This window comes from Moschus berezovskii, chromosome 5 (assembly GCF_049115385.1).
Source record: "Moschus berezovskii isolate FMDL1 chromosome 5, NW_MosBer_1.0, whole genome shotgun sequence".
NCBI classification, from domain to species: Eukaryota; Metazoa; Chordata; class Mammalia; order Artiodactyla; family Moschidae; genus Moschus; species Moschus berezovskii.
In genome coordinates this window covers 14,364,766-14,370,997 of record NC_142464.1, presented here as the reverse complement: position 1 = coordinate 14,370,997, position 6,232 = coordinate 14,364,766, and the positions used below count along the sequence as shown (strand labels likewise).

Here is a 6,232-nt window from a genome sequence, read left to right as displayed (position 1 = left end):
ATAAAGTCAAACTATAATAAATGATTTGATGTAATTATATGTGTTTGTGGAAAATATTTTTTTGTACAGAAATCCTTTAATTTTATTTTCACACATTAAAAGATGAAACACACTATACGAGTGGCTTTTCATAGCAGATTACACGTGGGTCGGTTCAGACCGGCTCTCCAGACCTGCTGGCTTGAGAGGGGCCCCGGCAAGGAGCCGGTGCTCAAGTGGCCAATGGGTTGATTCGGATGCAGAAGCATGCAGCCCTCAGCGTGGAAGTTCCCACCCTCTGGTCTTAAATTAGGTTAAATGGCGTCAGTGCCCGTATGGACAGACATGAAGTGTGGCGATCCTGAGCAGCTCCAGTCGCCCCAGCCCGCGATGGGAGCCTGGGCCTCAGGCCGAGCAGGAGTCCGGAGGCTCTGCCGCGCGCACTGGGCTCCCCACCCCGCCGGGCCGAGGGGCTGTGCCCGCGCTCAGACTCTTTGGGTTTAAGCCAGGAAACTGTAAGTGTCCTCCTCCCTGTCCACTCGCTCCAGATACTCTTTCTCGATCAGAATGTCAATGCATTTCTTAATTAACTGGGATCCGGCGCTTGAATCTTGAGGACAGCTGAATCAGTACTTCTCTAGGTAACTGCTAGTGTTTTAGGACCTTCCTCATTTTCATAATTTTGCCTGAATCAGTAGTATGCGATCTTCCTGGATGTTTCCTTTCCGTTCCTTTCGGTTCCGTCGCTCAGTCGTGTCCGACTCTTTGCGACCCCGTGGACTGTAGCCTAACCAGACTTCTCCGTCCATGGGATTCTCCAAGCAAGAATACTGGAGTGGGTTACCGTTTCCTTCTCCTGGATGTTTAGGTGTGTGGTTTCTTGTTCCTGGTTCTGTTCCCTTTTCATTGGCACATTGAAGTTAACCCTTCATTTCTTATTATTATAACCAAGATATAATTTTATTAAGGTCAGTCAGTTCAGTTCAGTTCAGTCACTCAGTCGTGTCCGACTCTCTGCGACCCCATGAATCACAGCACGCCAGACCTCCCTGTCCATCATCAACTCCCGGATCTGGCTTCAATTCCACCTCATCAGAATTTACATTTTCATCTTACAAGACCAATAATTTTCACTTCAATAAAACTGTAGGACTTGTGCCAAAATGTCCGTTTTGATCTGGGTGCTCCAGTCAGCTGCTGATGGCGTAAGCATCATCTGTGTTGTACTGGAGTAGGATGTCCATCTGGACTGTGTATGACCGCAAAGTGTATCTGGTTTTGTTTGTTTGTTTTAATTTATTTATTTTAATTGGAGGGTAATTACTTTACAATATTGTATTGGTTTTGTCATACATTGACATGAATCAGCCATGGGTGTACATGTGTTGCCCATCTTGAACCTCCCTCCCACCTCCCTCCCCGTATCATCCCTCTGGGTCATCCCAGTGCACCAGCCCTGAGCATCCTGTATCGTGCATTGAACCTGTATATTATATGTGAACAAATGATATGTTTCACATATGATAATATACATGTTTCAATGCCATTCTCCCAAATCATCCCACCCTCTATCTGTTTTTGAAGTAGTTTGTTACTAATTCTCCTTTTGACACTTGATATAACCGTGTCAATTCTCTGCCATTGTGACGGCTGGCGTAAAAGGCTGTGAATTGCTGGTAACTCCCTTCCAGCTACGACAGCAAGGCAAACATACAAGGTTGCTGAAATGGCCAGAATCTGGAACTCAGTACTTGAATATTGAAATCCAAGTCCAGTGGCTCAGAGTTCGTCAGGTCCTTTTTGAACTGCTCCACAAGCTTGCTGTAGCTTAGAGATTGTGCTCACCTCGGCATCATTGCTCACATGCTCTGACTGACAACCTCTTGGCCAGCAGAGACAACCTCTTCGTGTAGAACTTCTGAAACACATCTTTGTCCTCGATTTATTTGAAGCCCACTATCACTTGGTTGAGTGTGTCTTCAAGTTCTGCTTCTTATGGGTTCTTTGAACTCTTCTTTAACAGGGAGTCACAGTATCAAGTCAGCAACTAGGGGGGTTTACTAGACGATTGAGCCATTTCAGTAACCACGTTGTTTATGAAGCAAACTCAAGCCTTGTCCAGTGAGGCCACGAAGCCAGCATCGTTGTTGAATGCCGACATCATCAAGGCATTGTATTTTTTATGAACATCCAACACTGTACCTACATTTTGGGGTCTTTTAACGCAGCTTCTCCACACTTCTCAATTGCTGCAAAACTCTTATTATGAATGTGTGTCTCCAGGAGTTTTTTCAGTTCTTCCAGGCGATCTTGGATTCTAGATACAAGATTATACATGCGACCCAAATCTTCATTTTTGTCAGCATCCAGCAGGTTCAGGAACTGTATGGAAGATCTCCAGGTATTTCTTGATGAGCACCTTCTGGCACTTCCTGGCAAGCTTGCCCTCCATGCTCTCATGAAGATACACCTGGACCCTCTGCTGCTCCTCCAGCAAAGGAGCCTCTGCCTTTTTCATATATTCAGTAACCAGGTTCTGCTGCAATAATTCAGTACACTCTCTGGTAAAAAAATCTTTCTGTGTCATCCAGAAACTGAGATTCAAGGATTCTTTGTACACTGTTAGCATAGGGCCCTTCACAAAGGCATCATCTTCATTCAGCCCCAGTTCCACCTAAGACCGTACAACTCCACTTGCCAGTCTTGTATTGAAGGTTTCACCATTTCTTTTTCAATGAGTTTTAAAACAGCATTTGTTACCTCTTTATTCAGTGGCCTGAAAAGACAGTCTCTCCAAGTCACCAATGCAAGAGATTAGATTCCATAGATTCCTTTCCATCCTTCATCACATTCGTGGTGATCCCAATGTCTATTGAGGTAGGCACAAATCCCGTTCAGTGCTTTGCTTGAAAATCGGTAGTCTTCCCACTGCTTAGTGTAGAACTTCAGTATACTCACATCCGTAAAATCGTCTCCGTCCTTAAGAAGATTTGTCAAGTAATTCTTCAGGAATTCTTTAAGCCGTTTGTACAATTCCAAGCCCGCAAACTGAGCTCCCCCGGCATCTGCTCCTTTTTCGATTTAGGAGAGATACCAGCCCTCGAGCCTGGTTGGACTGGTGAACACTCGTGCGGTAGTTACACGTTTGAGTGCAGAGTTCTGTGGATCCGGACTTGGCCATGCTCTGACTGGTATACACTTGCTGGATGCCAGCTCTGAGGTCGTCCCAGCTCTGGTCGAGGCCAATGGACTTCAGTCCATGGAGGTTCTGACTCCTGTTGGGTGACATGGCGAATAATATTCTGAAGTTGTCCAGTGCAGCAATCTTTAGTCAAGGTTCAGCTAATTCTCCATCTGATGGAAATACACAGTATCATTCCAAATGTGTTCACAGCAGCTCAGAAAGGATGTCCTTTGAATGGAGAGAATGAAATCTCATCCCAGGCCAACCGGCTGCAGCTCCCGCTGGGAAGAAGTTGGAGGGGGATGGCCAGGAAACCTTTGCCACCATCTCCTCACCAGCCCGTGGTGCAGGAGGGGCCCTGGAAAACATTATTTAATTATTTTAATTCACCAGACTCCTTTAGATAGCCATTGTAAGTCTCCACAGTCTATCTTCTGAATCAAGCATGCCCTAGCTACTAACATTATTAAATTGCCAGTCTTTCAAAATATCCAATAAATTTCATAAATTCCACATTGCCTTCAGTTCAGTTCAGTTCAGTCGCTCAGTCGTGTCTGACTCTCCGCGACCCCATGAATCACAGCACACCAGGCCTCCCTGTCCATCACCAACTCCCAGAGTACACTCAAACTCATGTCCACAGAGTCAGTGATGCCATCTAGCCATCTCATTCTCGGTCGTCCCCTTCTCCTCCCGCCCCCAACCTTTCCCACCATCAGAGTCTTTTCCAGTGAGTCAACTCGTCGCATGAGGTGGCCAAAGTATTGCAGCTTCAGCTTTAGCATCAGTCCCTCCAATTGCCTTACATAGAAGCAAAATAATCATGTAACCTGACTAGCTCGAGATAATCACCCAAGATGGCTGTGAAGAGACATAATGAAAATAATGTTTCATTTAACCTTTTATGAATTGGTAAGCAGTTGATGCTTTTGAACTGTGGTGCTGGAGAAGACTCTTGAGAGTCCCTTGGACTGCAAGGAGATTCAACCAGTCCATTCTAAAGGAGATCGATCCTGGGTGTTCATTGGAAGGACTGCTGAAACTCCAATACTTTGGCCACCTCATGCAATGAATTGACTCACTGGAAAAGACTCTGATGCTGGGAAGGATTGGGGACGGGAGGAGAAGGGGACGACAGAGAATGAGATGGCTGGATGGCATCACCGACTCGATGGAGGTGAGTTTGAATGAACTCCGGGAGTTGGTGATGGACAGGGAGGCCTGGCGTGCTGTGATTCATGGGGTCGCAAAGAGTCGGACAGGACTGAGCAACTGAACTGAACTTAAGCAGTTGAAAGAGTAACGAAATGACCCTTTCAAAGAAAAGTAACTGAATCCATTTCTTAGGTCAGATTAGTATGATTTATTCATTAATCCTATTTTTTTAGTAACTATCAATATGACTGTGAGATTAATACCAGTGAAATGTTTTTGTTTTTGTTTTTTTTTTACTATTTAACATACATTTCCCCTACGCTGCTACTTATTACTCTGTCTAATGGAATGGTAAGTGGGAAAGAAAAGCTGTTGTGTATTGGCAGGCACCTGCAGTGATTATTGAGTCATGGAGCTCCACATAAAGTAACATTTATTTAATTGTTTTCATTAAAATTAACATAGTGAAAAATGTTAACAAGTACTGTTAAAATTGTACTTTGTATACTGCTTTGCACATTATATAGAGCACCAACTCACAAATCATTGAATTTCCTACCAATGACCCAAATAGCAAAAGTTTTAAGTAGTTTAAAAATTTACTATACCTCTTCCAAACACAGGAGTCAAGTAGTAAGTTCTCACCCTAGTAAAATATCGATTCTAACAGTCTACATTTTTAAATTAGATTTATTGAAAGGAGGATAAAATAATTTATAAATCCACTACACACATGCACATACACACAGGCATGCACACACAAATAATAACCAAACAGGAAAAGAACACATGCCTTCTGTTTAAACATATTTAAAAATTTCGATTTTCATTTCTTTAAATATGCATGCTCACTTCTTCAACATCATTTTCCCTTAAAGTTGACATTTCGTAAGTTCCTATTATGTTCTAGGCATTTTTATATTATTTGTTTTCTTTAGCAATTATTATGATTTCCATTTTGTGGATGAGGTGCATTGGAGGAATCACATAATCTGTCCCAAATCAAAAAGAATAGTTGAGATTCAGAAGAAGTCTAAGCCCTAAACCCACCTTCTTGTCACCTTGCAGAATCAAGTAGCTTAAACTCTGTTGTTGTTCAATTGCTCAGTCTGACTCTCCAGTGAGATTCCATGGACTGCAGCACACCAGGCTTCCCTGCCCTTAAAGTGTGTAGATGATCTCCAGGGAGAAATTTTGTTCTCTAAGCCCAGAGTCCATAATTCAAAGAGGTGAAAGGAAGATTTTCTCCCCCGCTTTACAAAACTAGCTGTGCTTCAAAATATGAGTAGCTAGGTAAGTGCTGGTAGATGTAAATAAATAGCAAGGCCAATTCATTGCCCTTTGGAGCATATGGTTTCTTTTTCACTTTGAATGTTAAAAATTATGACAAATTTTCCATAATTAGAAACACATCATAAACTGATATCGGCAATATACATCAACATGATGTTAACCACAAAGGAAAAATAATAACTTTAAAAGTTATTTGGAAACTGCCAAAGACCAAATTAACCAACATGGACATAAAGTATATTTTCATAATCAGTGTTTTAATGTTTGTTCTTTTTTAAAATTTCTACCATCTGCATAATTCTGGGGTCAGTTTTTAAGTTTTCCTCATTAGATTTTCTCTTTTCCTCCTTTTTTTCATATCTGGTCATTTTGGGGGTTACCAGACATTCTGAATTTTACCTTGATTCTTAACTAAAATATTTTTATGTTACTATATTTTTGAGCTTGGTTCCAGAATATGGTTAAGTTTTTGATAATAGTTTTACCATTCGAATCTTGCTTTTAAACTTTTCTAGGCTGGATTAGAACTATGTTTAGTCTAGGATTATTTTTTCTGCCACTTTTGTGGCAACATCCTGCTTAATACTGTAACCAACTGTCCCTCCAACCTCACCCCCCTCT

General features: G+C 42.2%; 1 pseudogene; it reads right to left on the bottom strand.

Annotated features, from left to right (window-relative positions):
• Positions 1 to 479: 479 nt before the first annotated feature.
• LOC129562020 (cullin-1-like) lies at positions 480 to 3,268 on the bottom strand (annotated as a pseudogene).
• Positions 3,269 to 6,232: the final 2,964 nt, after the last annotated feature.